The sequence below is a fragment of the Cupressus sempervirens genome, chromosome 1 (assembly GCF_028749045.1).
Source record: "Cupressus sempervirens isolate cs-2001-9-10 chromosome 1, ASM2874904v1, whole genome shotgun sequence".
NCBI classification, from domain to species: Eukaryota; Viridiplantae; Streptophyta; class Pinopsida; order Cupressales; family Cupressaceae; genus Cupressus; species Cupressus sempervirens.
The window spans coordinates 20292881-20320151 of record NC_143118.1 but is presented as its reverse complement, the minus strand read 5'-3'; the positions used below and the strand labels follow the sequence as shown (position 1 = coordinate 20320151).

General features: G+C 37.4%; 1 protein-coding gene across 2 annotated transcripts in view; it reads left to right on the top strand.

The window, feature by feature from the left end:
• Window positions 1-27271, top strand: part of LOC149575951 (uncharacterized) — a 212090-nt gene that overhangs the window by 14277 nt on the left and 170542 nt on the right. The gene's annotated exons all lie outside the window — the stretch shown is intronic.

Sequence of the window (27271 nt, the reverse complement as noted above, 5' to 3'; positions counted from 1 at the left end):
AGCCTTTGCTGCTAAATCCTTTCAGAAGGATAAAGGGAAGTCTCATTCACAATAGTTTTCTCAGCAAAAGTCCTCTACTCCATCTTCAAAAGGCTCTAGGGAAAAGAACATTCAATGCAACTATTGCCACAAGTATGGTCACATGAAGTTTGAATGTTGGAAACGCTTAGCTGCCTAATCTAAGCAATTTGGTTCGTAGCTCAAAGATAATAGTGCAAAGCACACTAAGCAGATAGAATCTGGCTTTTATGCCTTCATGGCTAAAAGACCTACATGAGTAAACCGACACATGCAACAAACATGCAAGTACATGCAACCCTACAAAAATAGACTTTTGCAACAACTAAGAAATCGTGGGATCAAAACCCTTAACCAAGCTTGCGATTTCCAACAAAAATCTCCAAAAACTAACCACAAAAGTCTCATAAAATACCTCTAATGATTTTTATTTCTAAAAAATCTAAAAACAAATTTTTGGAAAACATTTCAGATTAGAAGAGGGTCACCAAAATTTATGAAATCCAATCAACTTTCTTTGATACTATGTTATGGTAAATCAATAATGTTGAAGCTGTTTTAAACAAAAGAGATGAATGCTCATTATATAGATTTACAAAGACGATGTTTCCAAAAGAAACAATTGTGAACTAATGACGGAAATAGAAACTACCTAATAAACTAATGACCATCTAAGATGACCATTTAATAAACATTATAATATTCTAAAAACCCTCAATGTTGGCAAGAACTAGTATGCCTGGCACAACTCCTTGGCGCAAAATGGGTTCAATTTATAGGTAAATCAACAACACTTATATATGCAGGTCACCGATGAGATACAATGGCAAATATGAATGCTATCTCAGAATTGAATCAACTTATTGAATGTAATCACAGATAATAACAATGGCTAGTATGAATGCATCACCAACTTATTGAATGTATTCGCAGACAGTAACAATGGCTAGCATGAATGCATCAACGACTCATAGAAAAACAATGACTCATATAAATTAATGACGCAATGAGTGTAAACATAGGTAAGAACAATGGTTAGTGCAAATGAAACTTAGATGTACATCAACAACACTATAGTTGCAGAGTGTGGATGGTAAGGCATCACTGAGATTGGGAATTTGCAAAAGGTAGCATATGCAGATGCCTCTGCTGATAAATATGAATTGCATAAGCAAGATCGTTTTACTTGCTGACACGAGCATGTTCGGTTACGAGCAAGATGAGGAAGGTGGCAATGTAAGAGTTACATTCAAGAGCTTCTAAAGAGGTCGATAACACGTGGCTATTTTTCAAAGAAGCAAAAGAAATATTAAATAGGTCATTGGAAAATAAAGAGGGCCGATGACGTGAAATATACTTAAAACCTAAGTCACAAGGTTCGAATTCGAATTCAAGTTCGGCAACTATAAAATTCGAATGAAGTTCGAGAAAGAGTAAAAATTCGGGAAAAAATTCGAATTAAATTCGCCTTATACAATTTTAATTTTTTTCTAGATGTATGTAATATATCTTATCAATTATCAAAATAGTAAAAATTGCTAAATAGATCTCACAACTTCATAAGCTTGATGAGACATTTATTAAGTACAAACTATAAGAAACATGTGAAATCACAATAGCAAAGATATTATTTTGTTGCGAAGGTACAATCAAAAGTCAAGACTTCATAGCTTCAAGAAAGCTCAAAGTCATCAAGAGCACTTGGCTCAGATGGTGTAGCATCATCATCAGTATCACTACCCAGTTCTTCCTCAAAAAAGTCAGGCTCATCTGCATCTAGTATTGTTGTGTCTTCTGAACCCTGTTGTTGTGAAGATGACTCATTTGTTGATTTGTTCATAAGCAATTTTAAATTGCTGCGAACATAGACAAGATCTCCCAACTTTCCACACAACAACTTGTTTCTCTTTTTGGAATGGATGTGGTCAAAGCAACTCCAATTTCTCTCACAAGCTGATGAACTTGCCCCTTGACTCAAAATTCGAATGGCAAATCTTTGAAGTTCAGGAGTTTCTGCCCCATAGCTCATCCACCATCTATAACCAGGCACCTCATCTCGTGTCATATCATATTTGGCTGCTCCTATTCCAAACATCCCTTCCGCTTTTCTGCATTTCCAACATTGTTCTCTAATTAGAGATGCAATTGTTGGATTTGGTTCAAATCTACTAATGGCTTCATAAAACCCTGCCATAATTTCAGCATCACCTTGTCTATCAATGTGAAATAGTTTAGGCTCCAAATAGCAAGCTGCTGCATGTAAAGGAGTGTGCATCATTTTCCATCTTGAATCAACAGTCTCCCATATCTCTATGTACTCTGCTTCCACATTATTTAGTGCTCTCTGAATTGCTTCCTTGCAACGATCCATGCTTTCATAAAGCATTCCAAGGCAAGGAGTGTCACCATCAACCATGCGGAGCACGTCGACAATTGGACCGCATATATTTAAAACCTTTGCCCCACTTTCCCAAAAGTTACTATTTAAAACAATTTTCTCTATGATATTCCCTTTACCACTTTTTGAGAGAGTTGAATTTTTCCACACATTGGAACAGATTACAGATCTTAAAGCTGCCTTCTCTTCAACCACTCTTCTCAAAGTGATATAAAATGAAGCAAATCTTGTATCACAAGGCCTCAACAACTCTCTAGATGCATGTTGCCTGTAAAGGTTCAATGTGAGACAATGATTTCATATGAAATTCACAACTTCTCTTCCTCTATGAATTACTTCATGTATCCAAGGGAATTTTGCCAAATCATGTAGCAACAAATCCAAACAATGAGCTGCACATGGACTCCAATAAATTTCTGGGTACTTCTCCACAATCAGCTTGCCAGCTCCTACACAATTTGTTGCACTATCAGTAACCACTTGAACCACATTTGCAACCCCTACTTCAAGAATTGCTTCCTCTAATATTTGAAATATATATTCAGAAGTTTTTTTATGATTCATAGTGTCAATAACCTTTAAGAATACAACACCTTCAGGACAAGCTACTAAAACATTAATCAGTGGTCTTTGACAGATATCTGACCATCCATCACTCAATATGGTGCACCTTGTTACCTTCCAAGAGGCTTTGACCACAGCTAATTTATCAGTCACTCTATCTTTTGACCTCTCTAAGAGAGTTGTTCTCAAAGCCTCAGAAGAAGGAGGTATGTACCCTTTGCCAAACTCTCCAGCCTTTTGAAATACAAGACGATAAAGTGGATTTCTAGCTACATTGAATGGAATTGCACTAGTATAGAATAAATCAGCTAGTAAATCATTAACTACTTGTTTCTCACATGGTTTCCAAAAGCTATTCAGAGTTCCGCTCTCTTTTGTTGACTTTACAACTTGAGGTAGACATGAAGATGAAGGTATAGTGGATGTGAATCTAGGGACGTCTTCAATTCTTTGTTTCTTTTGTACATTCTTCATCTTTTGAGCAATAGAAGATGAATGTTCTTTCTCTAAAATCGCTCTAAGCTCTTGGGTCACACTTGGACATGCGGTAACACCTCCACCTTTACCTGCCGTAATACCAAGCAGGTGATCCATGACCCTTGTTAAACTTCCAGTAATAACTTTTGGACACAAGTTACACTGAGCTTTATTAGGACATTTTTTAGTCACATGTTTCCATGCCTCCGAAGTTGATTTGTTGGGTGCCATATTACAATCTGTAGAATTAAAAACAAAATAATAAATTATTATTATTTCAAATTTTAAAACAAAATAATTCAATAAATAATTTAAAAATGTTAATTTAAAATTAAACATGTTAAAGGTCAACTTTTTACACTAATAATTCTATTATTTAAAAATTGAAATATAAATTTATAATTTATTAAACATAATATAATATATCTATTTATTTATTAAATTATAATAAAAATTATAAAGTTACAAAGCAAAATAAAGTAAATATATTAATATATATCTAATGGACTCTAATATTTTAAAAGTTATCTGAACTATATATCACTATTTTAAATCAATTTAAAAAAATAAATCTAATACTTAATTTAACTATTAAAAAATAAAGAGCAAAGAATTATTAAAAAATTAAATTGATTACACAAAGTTAGAACTATATAAATTGAAATAAATTATTTATACAAATTATATCATGTAAAAAACTATATACAAATTATATTTAAAAACTATATTAAAAAAAAACAAAACAAAATATAAAATTAATACATATTGAAAATTAAAATTATAGAAAATAAAAACAAACTAATACAAACTATAGTAAAGTTTTTACATATTAAAAAAACTGAATCGCCTTTTACAAAACGAATGGGAGTAAACTTTATAAACTTTATAATATGTAATATGATTCATGAAGTTGGAGTATTAAAAATTTTAACTATACAAAAAATAAACGACTGCCAAAAAAAATCGCAGATTGTTGAGGACGACAAAGGGCACAGGCGAATGGAAAAAATGAACCGACTGCAAAAAAAATCGCTGAACCTTCATGGACTGGAAAAAAATTGCCGAACCTTCGCTGAACCAGAGAACGCGTTGTGCACGAGTCACGACGAAGGGCTAAGAAAGGGTGTTGCCGTTCAGGAAATTTATTTGCGTGTTTCGTTTGAGGGTTTGAACAACATTTTATAGTTTTTTTGCACGCCTAAACCTTGTAAAAGGAAATTTCTAAATGCATTCAACTCCGCTTGGAAAGTCCATTTGTCTTAGTTGAATCCACAACGATTTTTAACGATTTTTTTGGGATGGTTTCAGATTCGGCAATATTGGAATATCAAGCTTGATATTCGCCGAACCTTGTGACTTAGATTAAAACATAGCCAAAGGTTGGAAAATAATAATTCCACTCACAAGGTGTTAATATAAGGATACCATCCTATATCTATCTATACTTGTATATGCATGTACACAGGTATATGTATATATACGTGATATTCTAAGCATATGTATCTTGGGTATACATCTTATTTTAAGTGGACGTATATGCTCATGTATGTCTCATTGAATTATGGATACATACATACATACATGCATGCATGCATACACACACACACACACACACACACACATGTACAAGTATATATAGGTACCATGGTATCACTATATTAAGACAAGCTAGTTATTACAGGAATCTTTGAAGTTCATATATTTATAGAAAGGTAACAATTTTGTTTCATTTTATTATTTTATCATCTTATTAGATACGTAGACTGATTTAACTCATGGAGATCACTTGGTATCCCCTTATTGCCTAGTTTGGTTTTTCCCTTGACCAAGGTGGTTTAGGACCCATACTTGTTAGCTCAATGGTAGGTGGTGCTCTCATGTCCTTTCCTTTTTTGGCAATGCTTCCCCTCCTTCGTCGCAGTCCTGCATGAAGAAATTTTACCACAGTGATACCATATTTCTCATCATTTAATCAAATCAAATTTACTATAACAAGTATTCATAAAAGCTATCCTTTTCTAATTCATATGACATCATGAGGATTAACTATTATTGCAAATCTCATGAATTTATAATGAATAACCAACACTTCCATCTTACATGAACCATAACGATTAACTAACTTAACCAAATCAACTTACTTCACTTGAAGTTCACAACGACTATAAAGAGCTCTTTATTTTTAAGCAAAAATAGGAATGTAACATACCCTCCCCCTCATGTTTCATTGTCCTCGATGAACTTTGCCATTTAAACATTTAAAAGAATATTCAAACAAATATAAGGTTTATGTCAACATAAAATCTTCATAGTTCAATTGAATTTCCACCTTGTCTATTTCAATCTATAGTTCAAGTTCTTGGAAAAAGATGTGGAAATTTGTGGAAGATCTTATCATAATCTTCCCAAGTGGCATTATCCTCAGCATAGTGGTCCCATTGGGCCTTGCATTGAGTGAGAACTCAATTTCGCAAGCAGAGCTTACACACCTCAAGTATTCTTAGTGGTTCTATTTCCACCACCCCTGGATCTCGCACTTGCAAGAGATTCCAATCAATAACATGTTCATGGCTAGTTATATACTTTTTAAGATAAGAAACGTGAAGCACATTATGCATTTTGGAAAGGGTTGGAGGTAGTGCAATTCTGTAGGCTACAGGGTTTATGACTTCCAACACCTCAAAGTGTCCCACATATCTTGGGGCTAATTTGACATTCCTATCAAACTTGATAGTGCTTTTCTTTAGATTAACTTTTAGAAGGACCTTTTTTCCCGCAGAAAATTCTCCAGGAATTCCTTTTGCATCTGCATAAATTTTTTGTCGATCATTTGCCTCCAACCTTTGGCGGATTTGAACTACATGTCCTTCCATCTCTAGAAGCATCTCAGGCCCGACAATAACTTAGTCCTTAATTTTGTCCAACTTGCAGTATTTCTGCACTTACGCTCATATAGAGCTTCAAAGGGTGCCATCTTAATGACAGACTGAAACGAGTTGTTATAGGCAATTCACCAAGAGGGAGGTACATTTCCCATTGATACCGTTGATCCATGCAATACACTCTCAAGAGATCTAATACTTGGTTTACTCTTTATGTCTGACCATCAATCTTTGGATGGTAAGTTGAACTAATGTTCAGTTTCATTCCCAAAGCTAAGAATAAATTTTGCCAAAATCTAGATATTATCCTAGCATTTCTGTTAGATATGATCTTTTCTAGAATTCTGCGAAGTCTCAAAATCTCTCTTACAAATTTAGGGGCAATCTTTGGTGCCCCATTTTTTAATTTCCCTGGGATGAAACGTGCCACCTTTGTTAATCGATCCACTACCACTAGGATGGTATAATGTCTATTTCGGGTCATAGGTAACCCCTGGATGAAATCCATAGTGATTATTTACCATTTCCATTCTGGAACCTCATTTGGATGCAATAACCTAGCTGGGTATCGATGTTCAGCCTTAACCCTTTGACTCTCGAGGCAACTTGACACATACTCAATTGTTTCCCTCTCAATGCCCTTCGAAAAGTACAAGGGCTTCATGTCAGCCATCATCTTGGTTACCCTTGGGTGCCTTGAGTAAGGAGCGACATGGATTTCTCCCAAAATCATTTTTCGAATCCCTGAGTCCTTAGGAATGTAATCCTACCATTATATCTTAGGAACCTACCTTCTTCTAGTTGGTATCCTTCGTATGTAATATCTTGAGGATCCCTAAGAAGTGCTTGATGTACCTCAATGTAAAATTCGTCTCTCGGCAGATGCTAGAGTACTTGCTCCCTAAGCCCAATATTTATTGCTACAATAGTTGAAATATGTCTTCGCTAAATTAGGGCGTCAACTATTGTATTCTCTTTACCCTTGATATAACTGATCTCAAAATCATAATCTCCTTGAAACTCTAACCACCACCTTTGGTGTGTATTTAGATTAGGTTGGATGAATATGTACTTTAATCCATGGTTGTCAGATTTGAGCTCAAATGGTTTCCCAATCAGATAATGTCTCCACATCTGTAAAGCATGGACGACAACTACTAGTTCTTAAGTCATGCGGTGCATAATTTTGTTTGTAATTTTTCAACTTCCTGGATTCATAAGCAATTACTTGATCTTCTTTCATCAAGACACCCCCTAGTCCTTCTCTTGATGAATCTATTATGACCACAAAGTGTCCCTTGGGGTTTGGCACCCTTAAGTATCAGCGCAATGGTCAGCTTCTCTTTCAAGTATTCAAATGTTGTTTGGCATTTCTTGGACCAAATAAGCTTTTTCCCCTTCCTTTGTAGTGTAGTGATGGAATGTGCTATCCTTAAGTATCAGCGCAGTGGTCAGCTTCTCTTTCAAGTATTCAAATGTTGTTTGGCATTTCTTGGACCAAATAAGCTTTTTCCCCTTACTTTGTAGTGTAGTGATGGAATGTGCTATCCTAGAGAATTCTCTAACAATTTTTTTTGTAAAAACCTGCCAGAACTATGAAGCTTTTGACCTCAGACACATTCCTAGGGATTGACCATTCTTTGATTTCCTTGATCTTGGCGGGATCTATTGCTATTCCCTTAGCTGAAATAATGTGTCCTAAATACTGAATTTCCTTCTGATAAAAAAACACTTAGATAGCTTCCCATACAACTTATGCTTGCGTAATCTCTGCAAAACTACCTCAAGATGTTTTTGGTGTTCCTCCTCATCCAGGGAGTAGATGAGAATATCGTCAATAAAAACAATACAAGCTTGTCTAAACAATCTTGGGATATACTATTCATGAGATTCATGAATGCTGCAGGGGCGTTCGTCAGCCCGAAGGGTAGAACAGTGAACTCATTGTGTCCATAGTGGGTCCTAAAAATAGTTTTGTGAATATCTTCTTCATTAATTTGAAGCTGGTGGTAATCTGATCTAAGATCAATTTTGGAAAACACTGCTGCTCCTCTCATTTGAGCAAAAAGATCATGAATCCTAGGAAGTGGATATCTATTCTTGATGGTGACCTTGTTAAACATTCTATAATCTATACAGAGCCTTATAGTTCCATTCTTTTTCTTGACAAACAATACTAGGGCTCCCCAAGGTGAGATACTAGGTTGGATGAGTTTTGTATGCAATAATTCTTGCAATTGCACTTGTAATTCCATTAATTCGGTGGTGGTCATCTTATATGGCACTCTTGATATGGGTTTTGCCCTAGGTACCAAGTCTATGGTAAAATCAAAAACTGTAGGAGGTAAGCGAAGCAATTCCTTTGGAAATACATCTTGGAAATTCTTAAGATAAGGATACTTTTCTTTGAAAGATTCTTTCAATCTTTCCCTAATCTCCCCATCTTCAAGGATGAAATCATCTTGATATGTAGTTTCTCATGGTTCGTTTAGATCTTCTATTCTTACAACAAAGATTTCACACCCCTTTCTTTTGTACCTCTTCAATTGCATAGCTGAAATCTGTCGGGGTTTTACTTTATGCATTAATCCTTGGATGTTCACAGGGTTACCATAATCATCTAGGCATTCCACTGTCTTTGCAAAACTATCTACCTTCGCTTTGTGCTTACCGAGCAAATTTATTCCCATGATAATATCATAGGACCCTAGAGGTGCTACATACAAATTAACATCTGCAGAGAAATTCGAGAAGTCTACTTGAGCCTCAAACATACTTAACTATTTAGGGTTTTGCCATAAATCTAGTTTTATTAGGAAATCTACTCAATAGTTTTGGGGAAATAAAGCATTATGTGGTTCTAATATCAATTAATATAGAGACGGGGTTTCCATAAATCTTACCCGGGGTTTCTATGGGGCCTAACTACTACTCTGTTTGGCGGTTATCAAGGGCTGCATAGATCTTATGCTGAAAAACGACCTGTTGGGGAGGTAAGGGAGGTCGTGTTTGCTGGTTGGAGATGCCTTTGTTCGGACATAGTGGTCTCTGTCACATGTAAAACAACCCTTGGCTGGTTCCTTAAGATTCTTTGCTATTGTTCCCTTTGAAATCAGATTTATTGGGCTTAAAGTTTGTGAAGCTCTTTTTGTGAGTCCTAGACTTAGAACTAGTGGTGTTCTAGATGACCTTTCTTTTGTTGTTTCAGATGGAATCATCCTTCCCGACCTTGTGTTCCTAACAAATGGCCCTTTTAAGGGCTTCTTCCATGGTTCGTGGATCCACCACATCCACCGCTCCCCTAATTTTGCTATTCAACCCCATAACAAATTTCCTAACCTTGAGTTTCTTGCCCTGTTGATGAGAAGGGAAATATTTCAGTAGTTTGGTGATTTTTTCCAGGTATCCATGTATTGTTAGGTCCCCTTGCTTGAGGTTTTGAAAGTCTAACAACATCAAACAATAAAAGGTTTGGGATAGCCATCAGTTCTTGAAGATGGTGACAAATTTGTCCCAAGTGATATCAGTGGTCTTGATGTTCAATTCTATCTTAGCGTTTCCCCATCAAGTAGCTGCTTCCCCAAATAGGTGGTAAATTCCCAAAACCGCCTTAGAGGATTCAGAGAAACTTTCAATCTCAAAGTATTGTTCCATTTCTATTAACCAAACCTCAACAGCTTCACCAGATTGAGATCTGGAAAATCTAGGGGGTTTAATCTTCTTAATTTCAGTTGACAGATCACTGATTATCTTTTGTTTCTTCTGTTTTTTAGATGGTATTTTAGGAGGTCTAGTTTCATGTAATGTCCCCCACTTAGCTAGTTTGGAGGTATGTTGTCGTTAGCCCATTCTTGTATGGTCCCGAGGGCTAACCAGGACTTCAAAAGGGATCTTGAGGTTATTTGACCTAGTCAAATTTAATTACAGGCCAAACGGAGTTCGTTTGTTGGGTTGTCAGGAAGACTTACTATTTTTAGTAAGCCAATAGGGGGATGCAGTGCCTTCAATTTTCAGTGACAGGATGAGATGCGCTTTGTTGGGCTCTTTCTAATGAGCTATTAAATGTGGGATTTCGAGTTTATTTGGTATATTATTTTAATGTTTGAAGTTACAACGGTAAAGTGACTTTAAATTAAATATTATAATGTTTCATAAAGTCACTTTATAAAAATCAAGAGTCCCCCTTTTGAGTACATACATGGACTTTGTAAAAAGAAAAAAAAAAGTAATATTAAAAGTCATGTATTATCCCACATTGGCAAGACGAAAGCGTGGAGCAAGTGAGGAAGGGATTAAAAGAAAGAGGATAGCTCTCATTTATTCATGCTTGGAAATATCAAGAAATTTGGTTATATTCGGGAGATTATGTCTCAATAGTTTGAAGGACGAAATCCCTTCAAGCTGAAAATCTTGACGCCATTGAAAGATATGGTCTTGAGGTTCAAACATTGAAAACAGCAAGGACTGTAGCAGCGGGTACTGTAGCAGCGAGTCACTGTAGCAGCGAGTTACTGTAGCAGCGAGTCACTATAGCAGCGGGTACTGTAGTAGCGAGTTCCTGTAGCAGCGAGTCACTGTAGCGCGGCACTGTAGCAGCAAGTTTACTGTAGCAACGGGGTACTGTAGCAACGAGTTCTTGTAGCAGCGAGTCACTATAGCGCAGCACTGTAGCAGCAAGTTACTGTAGCAGTACGGATCACTGTAGCTACAAGTTACTGTAGCAACTTCAAAAAAACTATTAACATTGCTGTAGCCGCAATTGGTATGGGCCATCATTGAATTCTATAATTGATATAATGTGTTGAGTTTAAATAGATGATATGCTTGTTATGGTAGTTGTAACTTTCGGAAAAATCTGGAAACAAGAAATAAATGAATGGCCAATGTTATTAGCGGCATTTGGTTTTATGTTGCCTCCTATTTGCATCTCATATGAAACACACACAATCTTGAGAAACCATTACTCAACATCAAGCTGAAAACTAAAAAAATTAGTTGCAAGCCAATTGTTTGACAAAATTCCAGTGGAAGAAAATAGACATTAAAATAGCAGAACAAGGCAGGTTATTACAGTGGTATCAGAGCTTGTTTATCCTGCCATCCTAGTGGGTACAAACACAATGAACAGGTGGTGATATGACAGATTGGAGTGTTCAACCTTTAACTCATCACTATAATTTAAGAAGAACTAGGGCTCGTCTAAACATAGGACAAGAGGAACAGGGAAATCTAGAGGATCATATTGATACAGGTGAACAGGTTATTGGCAATATGAGAGACAGGAGTGCTCGGGATCTTGGAGAGGAAAGATTCTTACAGTTATTAGAGACCTTGGCACAGGGACAACAATTAGCAGAACAGAGGGCACAGGAACAAAACCAGAGAATGGAGCTTATGATGCAGATGATGGCTCGTCAAATGGGGTTGAACGCTAACATAGGTGGAGGAAATAATCAGAATGGTAACAATCAGAATGGGAATAATCAGGATGGGACACATAATGGAGGTGAACAAGTTGGGAACAATTTCGGTCATGCACCCCAACAAGCTAGGACAGTGAGTTCGAGGCCCATGATTCTCACATTTCCTCCTAGAGCTCCAGAGCAGCCCGTACCAGAGCCCCAGATCACTGATATACAAGACCAGTTGAGGAGAGATTGGGAAGCCGGAGGTCCAGATTTTATTGCTGCAATTACCTTTACGGAGTATATGGATGTGCGGATGAAACATATGCCACGTGGACATGACAGGAAGGAAACTTCAGTTACCATATTATGATGGCTCGGGGAAGTCTACAGCAAGAGCTTGGGTTCGAAAGCTTGATACATACTTTCAATTGAACCCTATGCCTGAGGAAGAAGCTATTAAGTATGCAACAATTCATCTGGATGGGTTAGCACATGAGTGGTGGCATCATGGTATGGTCACTATGGGTCATGCACGCATTACCTCATATGTGGAGTTTACGGAGAGACTGATTGAACGTTTTGATAGGAAGGATCCAGAACTACATTTCAAGGAGTTAGCTCAGCTTAAACAATGAGGATCATTGGAAACATACATTTCAGAATTTCAGAAACTTGCAGTGTTAGTAACAGATGTATTTGAACGGAGGATACTGGTTCTATTTATGGATGGGTTAGCTGATCCGTTGAGAGGGTGGATTAAAGCTCTCAACCCTCCCACTTTGCAGGAAGCCATTAAGAAAGCTCATGACATGGATTCCTCTTCAGCTTCTAAAAATAAATTCCAGGCAAAGAGCTTCCCTTCGAGGAAAGATAAGGACAGTAAACCTTTTCGTAGAGAGGGTCAGTCACCTAAGGAGGAAAGTAAGAGGTTGGACAATGAGACACTTAATGATCTCAAGAAGAAGAAGCTTTGTTTTCATTGCAGGGAGCCTTGGGATTTGTCACATAAGTGTCCATTGAAAGCAAAAGCCAAGCAGATGGAGTACTTTTCAGCCGAAAAGTCAGTAGATGGAGATTCAGAGCAGTCATCAGAATCAGATGGAGATGATAATTCTTCACATGAGGAAGCACACAGTGATAGCACGATAGCTCAGTTGTCCAGTATACAGGAGGCCATCACTTTCAAAGTTAGGGGAACTTTGGATGGACAAAGATTTGTGGCACTCATTGATACAGGGGCAACACATAACTTCATTGATGAAAGGTTTGTGACACGTAGAGGGCTACATACAGAAGAGCGTAGGGGATTTAAGGTGATGGTTGCCGATGGTTTCAAAATCGACTGTACCAAGAAAATCTCCAACTTGCAGCTTCATTTGGGAGATTATGACATGGTGGGAGATTTCTTTGTTGTCAACATTGGTGATTAGGATATGGTGCTTGGGATGAATTGGATGAAATCTCTGGAAGAGTTTACATTTAACCTCCAAAAAATGGAAATGAGGTTTGAGGCAAATGGTAAGAAGATAGTACTCAGAGGTTTGTCGGATGGGAGACTACGAGTGGTGTCACTCAAGCGGATGCAGAGTTTCTTCAGACACGACCAGGTGCAGTGGACAACAGAGTTCAGAGTAATGCCTGAGGTGACAGAGCAACATAAACAGGAGTATCCCCCTGATGTACAAAAAATAATAACCAAACATACTAAGGTGTTTGGTGAGATACCTCCAAGGAGACCCTCGGATAGGGGAATTGAGCATGTTATTGAGTTAGAGGAAGGGGCTAAGCCAGTCATCATCACACCCTACCACCATCCAAAGAGATATAAAGATGAAATAGAAAAGGCAATCAAGGAGTTGATTGACATTGGGGCACATACGACCAAGCAAGAGTCCTTTCGCTTCTTCAGTAGTATTGGTGAAGAAGAAGGATGGTACAATGAGGATGTGCATTGATTATAGGGAACTAAACAAGAAGACAATCAAGAACCGATACCCTATTCCGCGCATTGATGAGCTTATTGATGAATTGCACAGTGCCTGCTACTTCTCTAAGATTGATTTGAGATCCGGCTACCACCAAATACGGGTTAGAGAGGTGGATGTGGAGAAGACAGCTTTTAGATGCCACTATGGACATTTTGAGTTCTTAATTATGCCCTTTGGGTTGACTAATGCCCCCGTCACTTTCTAGTCCTGTATGAATAGAGTATTCAAAGGTCAATTGAGGAAGTTTGTGTTGATTTTTTTTGATGATATACTGATATACAGCCATACTTGGGAGGAACATTTGAAGCATATTGATGCAGTGCTCAACATTCTAGAGAGGGAGTCATTATATGCCAAGATGAGTAAATGCGAGTTCGGGATAACAGAGTTGCTCTATCTAGGGCATATTATTAGTGCAGGAAGTGTTTGGGTTGACCCAGACAAGATCAGGGCCATTCTGGATTGGCCACCGCCGAGGAACACTTCGCAACTCAAGGGATTTCTTGGGCTTTGCGGGTTCTACTGCAGATTTGTGAAGGGATTTTCACAGATAGCAACACCACTTATAGATTTGACACGGAGAGACAGTTTCAAGTGGTCAGAGAAGGCTCAAGATTGTTTTGACAGGTTCAAGGAGCTGATGAGTACATGCCCTGTTTTAGCCATTCTAGATTTCACCAGGCCTTTTGAGCTGCAGTGTGATGCCTCAGGAGAGGGCGTAGGAGCTGTCCTCATGCAGGACAAACATCCCATCGCATATGAGAGCAGGAAATTACGAGGTGTTGAGAGAACTTACAGCATCTATGACAAAGAAATGCTAGCAATCATGCACGCGCTAGCTAAGTTCAGGCAATACGTAGCAGGGAGCCGATTCACAGTAAAAACAGATCATAACAGTTTGAAACATTTCCTTGGACAGAAGGATCTCAATGACAGGCAATAGAAATGGGTGAGTAAGTTACAGGCTTATGATTTTGACATAGTCTATGTCAAAGGGAAGAAAAATATCGTCGCAGATGCTTTATCCAGAAGGCCTCATTTGCTTGCTGTTGGGATAGTCATGGACGATTGGAGAGAGTTGATCTTGGCAGAGTATGCCAAGGATAGTTGGGCATCTAGTGTTATTGAAGGAACTATTCAGGATAGTCGATACATTGTTGTAAATGATTTGATCATCTACAAGGAAAGGATTTATTTAGTACTCGGGTATGCTATGAAGCAGAAGATTTTGTGGGCATTTCATATTCACCATTGGTAGGACATCCCGGATTCTTTAAGACATATCGAAAGGTGAGAGAGCGCTTCACTTGGAAAGGACTCAAAACAGAGGTGCTTTAGTTTGTTAGGGAATGCCCAGTATGTCAGCTAAACAAACAGGAAAATTCCTTTCCAGGTGGTTTACTACAGCCCCTACCCATACCAGAGAAGAAGTGGGATAGCATTTCCATGGATTTCATTACAGGCCTCCCCAAGGTACATGGTTGGGATTGTATTTTTGTTGTGGCAGACAGATTGACGAAATTTGCACATTTCTTTGCGATTTCGTCCACATATTCAGCAGTACAGACAGTAGAGCTATTCTTTCGAGAGGTATTTAGATTACATGGGATACCACAGAACATAGTCAGCGACAGGGATAGTAGGTTTATGAGTCACTTTTGGCAGGAGTTGTTCAGGTTGTGTGGAATAGAGCTAACTCCGAGTACCAGTTACCACCCCCAAACTGATGGGCAGACAGAGATAGTGAATAAATGGGTTGAGGGGTACCTTCGAAACTACATTGCAGGAGAGCAGAAGGCTTGGGTGAAGTGGCTGCATCTAGGGGAGTACTGCTATAATACCTCTTTCCATATGTCTATTCAAATCTCCCCTTTCATGGCACTGTATGGGTATGATGCTCCTAATTTTTTGGATTTGTTATTTGGGGACAGTAGGGTGCTTAAGGCCAAGGATATATTGTAGGAGTGTCAGGACATTATGCGATCCTTGAAGGAAAATTTGCAAAGGGCACAAAATCAGCAGAAGCAATATGCTGATCAGCACAGGGTTGAGAGATCTTTCGAGGTAGGAGACATGGTGTACCTCATGTTATAGCCGTATAGACAGTCCTATCTCAAGAGGAGTGGAGCAGAGAAATTGAAACCACGCTACTATGGACCATTCAAAGTAATCAGGAGAGTGGGTGAGGTAGCTTATGAGTTGGAGCTGCCTGCAGACAGTAAAGTACATAACGTGTTCCATGTGTCACGCCTTAAGAAGGCATTGCGGCATAATGTGGTGCCTTCAGTAGTATTGCCACCTCTTGATGATGAGAGAAAACTTATCTTGATTCCTGAGGCTATACTTGACTCCAGGGAGAGGGTGCTTCGCAGGCGGACTATCAGGGAGTACCTAGTAAAGTGGAGGAACCTACCAGTTGAGGATGCGACATGGGAGGCAGAGGAGATTATTTAGCATCCTGAGTTGAGATTGTTTGGGGACAAGCAATTTCAAGAGGGGCGGATTGTAATGTCCTCCACTTAGCCAGTTTGGAGGTATGTTGTTGTTAGCCCATTCTTGTATGGTCCCGAGGGCTAACCAGGACTTCAAAAGGGATCCTGAGGTTATTTGGCCTAGTCAAATTTAATTACAGGCCAAACGGAGTTCGTTTGTTGGGTTGTCAGGAAGACTTACTATTTTTAGTAAGCCAATAGGAGGATGCAGTGCCTTCAATTTTCAGTGACAGGATGAGATGCGTTTTGTTGGGCTCTTTCTAATGAGCTATTATATGTGGGATTTCGAGTTTATTTGGTATATTATTTTAATGTTTGAAGTTACAACGGTAAAGTGACTATTTAAATTAAATATCATAATGTTTCATAAAGTCATTTTATAAAAATCAAGAGTCCCCCTTTTGAGTACATACATGGACTTTGTAAAAAGAAAAAAAGAAGTAATATTAAAAGTCATGTATTATCCCACATTGGCAAGACGGAAGCGTGGAGCAAGTGAGGAAGGGATTAAAAGAAAGAGGATAGCTCTCATTTATTCATGCTTGGAAATATTAAGAAATTTGGTTATATTCGGGAGATTATGTCTCAATAGTTTGAAGGACGAAATCCCTTCAAGCTGAAAATCTTGATGCCATTGAAAGATATGGTCTTGAGGTTCAAACATTGAAAACAGCAAGGACTGTAGCAGCGAGTTACTGTAGCAGCGAGTTCCTGTAGCAGCGAGTTACTGTAGCAGCGGGTACTGTAGCAGTGAGTTCCTGTAGCAGCAAGTCACTGTAGCGCGACACTGTAGCAGCGAGTTATTGTAGCAGCAGGTACTGTAGCAGCGAGTCACTATAGCGCGGCACTGTAGCAGCAAGTTACTGTAGTAGTACGGATCGCTGTAGCTGCAGGTTACTGTAGCAACTTCAAAAAAACTATTAACACTGCTGTAGCCGCAATTGGTATGGGCCATTATTGAACTCTATAATTGATATAATGTGTTGAGTTTAAATAGATGATATGCTTGTTATGGTAGTTGTAACTTTCGGAAAAATCTGGAAACAAGAAATAAATGAATGGCCAATGTTATTAGCTGCATTTGGTTTTATGTTGCCTCCTATTTGCATCTCATATGAAACACACACAATCTTGAGAAACCATTACTCAACATCAAGCTGAAAACTAAAAAAATTAGTTGCAAGCCAATTGTTTGACAAAATTTCAGTGGAAGAAAATAGACATTAAAATAGCAAAACAAGGCAGGTTATTACATTTCATGTGCACTGTGAGCAGATAACTCTTACTCTGTTCTAGAAAGAGGGGAGGAGTGTGTAATGATCTTGCTCAAATCTGATTGAAAACTCTTGATTTTTGGCCTTGGAAATTTTGTCAAACACTTAACATACAAGGGTCATATGATTGATATAACATTTCAGTTTGCTTTAATGACTCTTTTTTTCAATTAGCATCAATGAGAATGCTTGCAAGAAGACTCAAAATTGACTAAACAATGACCTAACATGAATGTGCAACTTCTTTTGACAATATTCAATGCATATATGTCACTGAAACTACTTGCAATATGTAGCTACAGCAACTAGTAATTATGACAAACACTTTGGATGCAACCTAAGATGGCATTAATGCACTTACAACCAAGTGGCATTAATACAAACGCTTGGTATGCAAAACTATAACATTATTTATGCCAAAAAGAGAACCTACAGTCAATTGACATTTTGTCAAACAATTGGCATGCAAACTAATAAGCTGATCATGAATGATAAAAACATATTCAATTACAACTATATCAGACCTGCAACTTATGTCTCCTTTATTGCACTTATAATGTCAACTACAATGCTAGTATGAAATGGCCAAGACTCTTGGCATTACAACATATGTAAACTATGTAATTTTCTGAGTACAAATGCAACCTTAGTATGAAATCTAAAATGTAATATATGCAACAATTGACTTGAGAAACTTGGTACACAAATTGTAGAAGAGCTGGAGACTTGATTGTAACACTTGTTGATGATGAAGACCCCTCAAAATGAAGAAATCGACTCCCTTGAAGTGTCGCCCCTATTCTTGCTTGGCAATACTTTAGGGCCCGTTTGGTGAGTGGAATAGGAATACGTATTCTGGAATAGAACGTATTCCTGTTCTCCGTTTGGTTCAGCCAATATTTGTTGGGCATTTGCGGACCCAAAAATTTATGTTTTCTAAAATTAAAAAAAATGGAATAGGAATATGTATTCCAGTAACACCTATTTTGGTGGAATTGCAAAACCCCATTTTTGGGCCAAAAATGGAATACGTATTCCATTTTTGCTTTGTATTCCAATCCCGTTTTGGTGCATCCAAACAAGGAATTCAAAATTTTTGGAATACGTATTCCAAAATACGTATTCCTATTCCGCTCACCAAACGTGCCCTTAGATAAATAAATGCAGACTCTAGGCTACTCGAATTTTTTTTTGAAATGATTGTGTTGGTGATAGCAATTGAATGCAACAATACCGAGAACCATAGGATGCTTCAATGATGAGCTATGAACCAAAATGTCTTGCCAATGGTGCCCTTTTTGTAGTATATGAGACCACTGAAATTATTTACCAGCAACCTGATAGCTACTCCAAAATACGCCAAAACTATTGCCAAGCTCTCCCAAGATGAATGCTCAAATACCCACAAAGAAACAATACCCAAATGAAGCCATACAAGCAAAAATCTGAATATGATATGCAAAATTGTCCTTCATTAAAATATAAAAAAGACTGGTAACTATAACGACAATGTGCAATAAATGAAATTGACCCAATGATGAAATTCCAAAGCTCCAAAATGCTTCCAAAATGTGCAATAGATTTCCTCAAGTTGATTCCACCAAAATTTGGCCAACGGCTATAAAATTTTGCTTTGAAGTACAAGTAGAAAGTTTGAAGCAACTTTCTCAACTTTGCAATAATTCAAGTGATATTTCACACTCTCAAAATTGCTCACCAAATTGAGAGTTTTCGTTCTCAATGGCCAAAGACAACTGCAGAAACCCTAGGCTCCACAACCATCAAACATGAACATCAACAACAACAAATCTGCTTGGTGAGAATGAAGCCCAGGATGCCTATTTATTCTTTTTTCTCCACTTTCTCTAGAAACTTCTAAAACATTATTTTATTTATTAAGTGACTTCATAAAATATTTTATAACTCAAGTCACTTTATTAAACTAATTAAATATAAAGTTACCTTTCAATATTTATTTATTTGATAATTTTATAAATAATTAACATAATATCACTTATTTATTTAATTAAATTAATTAATTAGTCATCCTCATAAAATATTCATTATTTTGGACAACTTAATTAATTAAATTAATTAAATCAAATTACCTCCAAAACAAGGACATTACAGTCCACCCCTCTTTAAATTGCTTGTCCCCAAGCAATCTCAGCAACAAGTACCATTCTCCTCCACCTGGATCCCAAGTGAAGACCTGTGTAATGTCCCAATCATCACCAAACAACTCTTGTAGCACAAGCACAACTTGTTGAATCAACTCAACCCCAAAACTGCGATGATAAATCTGATGCGCCCATACTGTTGGAAAGCCACCTCCCATTGCTTCCCGTTGTGCCACTGTAATACCTCCCATCTCCAAAATGTAGCAAGTCCCCAAGTCTTGAATCAAATGCTAATCATCATGAGAGAACAAAGTAGATGACCCGCCAAACTTGGAATCACCATCTAAGATTGGAAGTAAGTCACCAACCAACAAGTAGATAGCTGCCCTATCGTATGAAATAGGTAACCAATCCAAAGTTGAGTTGTAGATGCCTTCATTACCCTCCAAGGACAACTCTTGGGTGGCTGGTCCACTAAGAGTGTAATCACTAATATCAACGTCCTCCTCAAAAGAATGATCAACCTCATCACAAAATGCATCCTTCCATTGAGCAAGGAGTCTTCTAATGTTATCTACTCCTTTTTGTCTTGCAAAGTTGGAGAGATCGACTTTTTCTTTCATATCTTGAAGCCGTTGTCTTGCCTTGGCAGCCACTAACCTAGCCTCCTTGGCCTTCCTCATCCACTCATCATATGTCATTTCGGACCTTCTAATCTCTTCAATGCCAAAGTACACAAAATCAGCCCTCTTGATATCATGTCCACTAATGAGTGTGGGGCTGCTATCAAAAGTTGATATCACTTGCTTCATTGTGATCACAAGCTTCTTCTTCATAAGAATGATGATGCACCATGTTGCTGTCCTCAAACAAATCTGTGATGACATCATGCCATTGTAGAATGCCTTCTTCATCACGTGAAGAAAAAATACTAGTGGCTACTCCACTAAGTAGAGGATCAAACTCCACATCCTCCTTAACATCTTGCGTCTCCAATAGACTTCCATATGAATGAACATTCATTGAACTACTATCATGAGAAGAAGAAACAATGCTAAACTCACTTATTGAGGTATCGCAAAAAACCATATCTTCATGTGGATGCTCTAATAAAACTGATTGGTCTTCAAATACCTCTTGCTCTTCGTCATCCTTGAAGTCATCTTGAAGTATTGTGTGCCCAACATCTTCATCCAAGCTGTTTTGATTTTTGTCCTCCCTAGATTCGTCTATATGCTGGTCACCAACTGCTGCAAACTCCTTGTAGAGATTTCTAGATACCTCACTTGTAGAGACCTCTTGCTCTTCCACCTTAGACTTCTTAGATATGGAAGTCATATACCTTGCAGTTTTGTCTATGGTTGCTGGTGAGAGCAATTCGACCATCTTTCTTTGACTTTGTATAAGCTTCTCCAATTCTCCCATCATGGCATTTAACTGCATTCTAGGAATAGCCATAATGTCTTTGTTCTTCACCCAATAGCATGGCAAGAGACCGCTTTGATACCACTGTAATGATCCTACTCAAATTTGATTGAAAACTTTCGATTTTTGGCCTTGGAAATTTTGTTAAACACTTCACATACAAGGGTCATATGACTGATATAACATTTCAGTTTGCTTTAATAACTCTTTTTTTCAATTAGCATCAATGAGAATGCTTGTAGGAAGACTGAAAATTAACTAAACAATGACCTAACATGAATGTGCAACTTATTTTGACAATATTCAATACATATATGTGATTGAAATTACTTGCAATATGCAGCTACAACAACTTGTAATTATGACAAATGCTTTGGATGCAACCTAAGATGACATTAATGCACTTACAGTCAAGTGGCATTAATACAAATGCTTGGTATGCAAAATTATAACATTACTTATGCCAAAAAGAGAACCTACAGCCAATTGGCATGCAAACTAATAATCTGATCATGAATGATAAAAACATATTCAATTACAACTATATCAGACCAACAACTTTTGTCTCCTTTATTGCACATATAATGTCAACTATAATGCTAGTATGAAATCGCCAAGACTCTTGGCATTACAACATATGCAAACTATGTAATTTTTTGAGTACAAATGCAGCCTTAGTATGAATCTAAAATGCAATATATATGCAACAATTGACTTGAGAAATCTGGTACACAAATTGTAGAAGAGTTGGAGACTTGATTGTAACACTTGTTGATGATGAAGACCCCTCCAAATGAAGAAATCGACTCCCTTGAAGTGTCCCCCCTATTCTTGCCTGGCAATATTTTAGATAAATAAATGTAGACTCTAGGCTTCTCGAATTTGTCCTTGAAATGATTGTCTCGACGATAGCAATTGAATGGAACAATACCCGGAACTATAGGATGTTTCAATGATGAGCTATGAACCAAAATGTCTTGCCAATGGTGCCCTTTCTGTAGTATATCAGACCACTGAAATTATTTACCAACAACTTGATAGCTACTCCAAAATATGCCAAAACAATTGCCAAGCTCTCTCAAGATGAATGCTCAAATACCCACAAAGAAACAATACCCAAATGAGGCCATACAAGCAAAAATCTGAATATGATATCCAAAATTGTCCTCCATTAAAATCTAAAATAAGAATGGTAACTATAACAACAATGTGCAATAAATGAAATCAACCCAATGATGAAATTCCAAAGCTCCAAAATGCCTCCAAAATGTGCAATAGATTTCCTCAAATCGATACCACCAAAATTTGGCCAAGGGCTATAAAATTTTGCTTTGAAGTACAAGTAGAAAGTCTGAAGCAACTTCTTCAACTTTGCAATAAGTCAAGTGATATTTCACACCCTCAAAATTGCTCACCAATTGAGGGTTTTCGTTCTCAATGGCCAAAGACAACTGCAGAAACTCTAAGCTCCACAACTATCAAACATCAACATCAACAACAACAAATCTGCCGAGTGAGAATGAAGCTCAGGATGCCTATTTATTCTTTTTTCTCCACTTTCTCTAGAAACTTCTAGAACATTATTTAATTTAATTTATTAAGTGACTTTATAAAATATTTTATAATTCAAGTCACTTTATTAAATAAATTAAATATAAAGTTACCTTTTAATATTTATTTATTTGATAACTTTATAAATAATTAACTTAATACCACTTATTTATTTAATTAAAATAATTAATTAGTCATCCTCATAAAATATTCTTAATTTTAGGCAACTTAATTAATTAAATTAATTAAATCAAATTACCTCCAAAACGGGGACATTATAGTCCGTCCCTCTTGAAATTGCTTGTCGCCAAAGAACTTCAGCAACAAGTACCATTCTCCTCTAGCTGGATCCCAAGTGAAGACCTGTGTAATGTCCCAATCATCACCAAACAACTCTTGTTGCACAAGCACAACCTGTTGAATCAACTCAACCCCAAAACTGTGATGATAAATCTGATGCGCCCATACTCTTGGAAAGCCACCTCCCATTGCTTCCCGTTGTGCCACTCTAATACCTCCGTTCTTCAAAATGTAGCTAGTCCCCAAGTCTTGAATCAAATGGTAACCATCATGAGAGAACACAGTAGAAAACCTGCCAAACTTGGAATCACCATTTGAGATCGGGAAGTAAGTCACCAACCAACAAGTAGATAGCTGCCCTATCATATGAAATAGGTAACCAATCCAAAGATGAGTTGTAGATGCCTTCATTACCTTCCAAGGACAACTCTTGGGTGGCTGGTCCACTAAGAGTGTAATCACTAATATCAATGTCCTCCTCAAAAGAATGATCAACCTCATCACAAAATGCATCCTTCCCTTGAGCAAGGAATCTTTTAATGTTATCTACTCCTTTTTGTCTTACCAAGTTCGAGAGATTGACTTTTTCTTTCATAACTTGAAGGTGTTGTCTTGCCTTGGCAACCACTAACCTAGCCTCCTTGGCTTTCCTCATCCACTCATCATTCATCATTTCGGACCTTCCAATCTCTTCAATGGCAAAGTACACAAAATCAGTCCTCTTGATATCTTCATGTCCTCCAATGGGTGTAGTGCTGCCATCAAGAAATAATATCATATCTTTGGCTTGTTCATGATCTAAAGCTTCCTTTTTATGAGAATGATAATGCACTAGGTTGCTGTCCTCAAACCAATCTGTTATTACATCATGCCATTGTAGAATGCCTTCTTCATTATGTGAAGAAAAAAAACTAGTGGCTGCTCTACTAGGTAGAGGATCAAATTCCATATCCTCCCTTATATCTTGTGCCTCCAATAGACTTCCGTATGAATCAACATTCATTGAACTACAATCTGATTCTTTATCATGATAAGAGGAAGCAATACAAAAAACCATATCTTCATGTGGATGCTCTAATAAAACTGATCGGTCTTCAAACACCTCTTGCTCTTCATCATCCTTTAAGTTATCTTGAAGTATTGTGTGCCCAACATTTTCCTCCAAGCTGTTCTGATTTTTGTCCTCCCTAGATTCTTCTATATGCTGGTCACCAACTGCTGCAAACTCCTTGTAGAGATTTCTAGATACCTCACTTGTAGAGACCTCTTGTTCTTCCACCTTAGACTTCTTAGATATGGAAGTCATATATCTTGCAATTTTGTCTATGGTTGCTGGTGAGAGCAATTCGGCCATCTTTTTTTGACTCTGTATAAGCTTCTCCAGTTCTTCCATCATGGCATTTAACTGCATTCTAGGAATAGCCATAATATCTTCGTTCTTCACCCAACAAGATGGCAGGAGACCGCTCTGATACCACTGTAATGACCCTACTCAAATTTGATTGAAAACTTTTGATTTTTTGGCTTTTGAAATTTTGTCAAACACTTCACATACAAGAGTGATATGACTGATATAACATTTCAGTTTTCTTTAATGACTCTTTTCTTCAATTAGCAACAATGAGAATACTTGCAAAAAGACTCAAAATTTACTAAACAATGACCTAACATGAATGTGAGACTTATTTTGACAATATTCAATGCATATATGTGATTGAAATTACTTGCAATATGTAACTACAACAACCAATAATTATGACAAACACTTAGGATGTAACCTAAGATGACATTAATGCACTTACAGCCAAGTGGCTTTAATACGAACACTTGGTATGCAAAATTATAACATTGTTTATACCAAAAAAAAAAACCTACAACCAATTGACATTTTGTCAAACAATTGGCATGCAAACTAATAAGCTGATCATGATGATAAAAATATATTCAATTACAACTATATCAGACCAGCAACTTATGTCGCTTTTATTGCACATATAATGTCAACTACAATGTTAGTCTGAAATGGCCAAGTCTCTTGGCATTACAACATATGCGAACTATGTAATTTTCTGAGTACAAATGTATCCTTAGTATGAATCAAAAATGCTATATATATGCAACAATTGACTTGAGAAAACTGGTACACAAATTGTTGAAGAGCTGGAGACTTAATTGTAACACTTGTTGATGATGAAGACCCCTCCAAATGAAGAAATCGACTCGTTTGAAGGGTCACCCCTATTCTTGCCTGGCAATACTTTAGATAAATAAATGCAGACTCTAGGCTTCTTGAATTTGTCCTTGAAGTGATTGTCTCAGCAATCGCAATTGAATGCAACAATACCCAGAACCATAGGACGCTTCAATGATGAGCTATGAACCAAAATGTCTTGCCAATGGTGCCCTTTCTGTAGTATATCAGACCACTGAAATTATTTGCTAACAACCTGATAGCTACTCCAAAATACGCCAAAACAATTGTCAAGTGCTCCCAAGATGAATACACAAATACCGACAAAGAAACAATACCCAAATGAGGTGATACAAGCAAAAATCTGAATATGATATGCAAAATTGTCCTCGATTAAAATCTGAAAGAAGATTGGTAACTATAACAGCAATGTGCAATAAATGAAATCGACTCAATGATGAAATTCGAAAGCTCCAAAATGCCTCCAAAATCTGCAATAGATTTCCTCAAATCGATACCACCAAAATTTGACCAAGGGCCATAAAATTTTGCTTTGAAGTACAAGTAGAAAGTCTGAAGCAACTTCTTCAACTTTGCAATGATAAATCTGATGCGCCCATACTCTTGGAAAGCCACCTCCCATTGCTTCCTGTTGTGCCACTCTAATACCTCCGTTCTTCAAAATGTAGCTAGTCCCCAAGTCCTGAATCAAATGGTAACCATCATGAGAGAACACAGTAGAAAACCTGCCAAACTTGGAATTACCATTTGAGATCGGGAAGTAAGTCACCAACCAACAAGTAGATAGCTGCCCTATCGTATGAAATAGGTAACCAATCCAAAGATGAGTTGTAGATGCCTTCATTACCTTCCAAGGACAACTCTTGGGTGGCTGGTCCACTAAGAGTGTAATCACTAATATCAATGTCCTCCTCAAAAGAATGATCAACCTCATCACAAAATGCATCCTTCCCTTGAGCAAGGAATCTTCTAATGTTATCTACTCCTTTTTGTCTTGCCAAGTTCGAGAGATTGACTTTTTCTTTCATAACTTGAAGGCGTTGTCTTGCCTTGGCGGCCACTAACCTAGCCTCCTTGGCCTTCCTCATCCACTCATCATTCATCATTTCGGACCTTCTAATCTCTTCAATACCAAAGTACACAAAATCAGTCCTCTTGATATTTTCATGTCCTCCAATGGGTGTAGTACTACTATCAAGAAATGATATCATATCTTTGGCTTGTTTATGATCACAAGCTTCCTTTTCATGAGAATGATAATGCACTAGGTTGCTGTCCTCAAACCAATCTGTTATGACATCATGCCATTGTAGAATGCTTTCTTCATTATGTGAAGAAAAAACACTAGTGGCTGCTCTACTAGGTAGAGGATCAAATTCCATATCCTCCCTTATATCTCTTGCCTCCAATAGACTTCCATATGTATCAACATTCATTGAACTACAATCTGAGTTTTTATCATGATAAGAAGAAGCAATGTTAAACTCACCTATTCAACCATCACAAAAAAACCATATCTTCATATGGATGCTCTAATAAAACTGATTGGTCTTCAAACACCTCTTGCTCTTCTTCATCCTTGAAGTCCTCCTGAAGTATTGTGTGCCTAACATCTTCCTCCAAGCTGGTCTGATTTTTGTCCTCCCTAGATTTGGCTATATGCTAGTCACCAACTGCTGGAAACTCCTTGTAGAGGTTTCTAGATACCTCACTTGTAGAGACCTCTTGTTCTTCCACCTTAGACTTCTTAGAAATGAAAGTCATATACCTTGCAATTTTGTCTATGGTTGCTGGTGAGAGCGATTCGGCCATCTTTCTTTGACTTTGTATAAGCTTCTCCAATTCTCCCATCATGGCATTTAACTGAATCCTAGGAATAGCCATAATGTCTTCGTTCTTCACCCAACATGATGGCAGAAGACCGCTCTGATACCACTGTAATGACCCTGCTCAAATCTGATGGAAAACTTTAGATTTTTTGGCCTTGGAAATTTTGTCAAACACTTCATATACAAGGGTCATATGACTGATGTAACATTTCAGTTTGCTTGAATGACTCTTTTCTTCAATTAGTATCAATGAGAATGCTTGCAAGAAGACTCAAAAATGACTAAGCAATGACCTAACATGAATGTGCAACTTATTTTGACAATATTCAATGC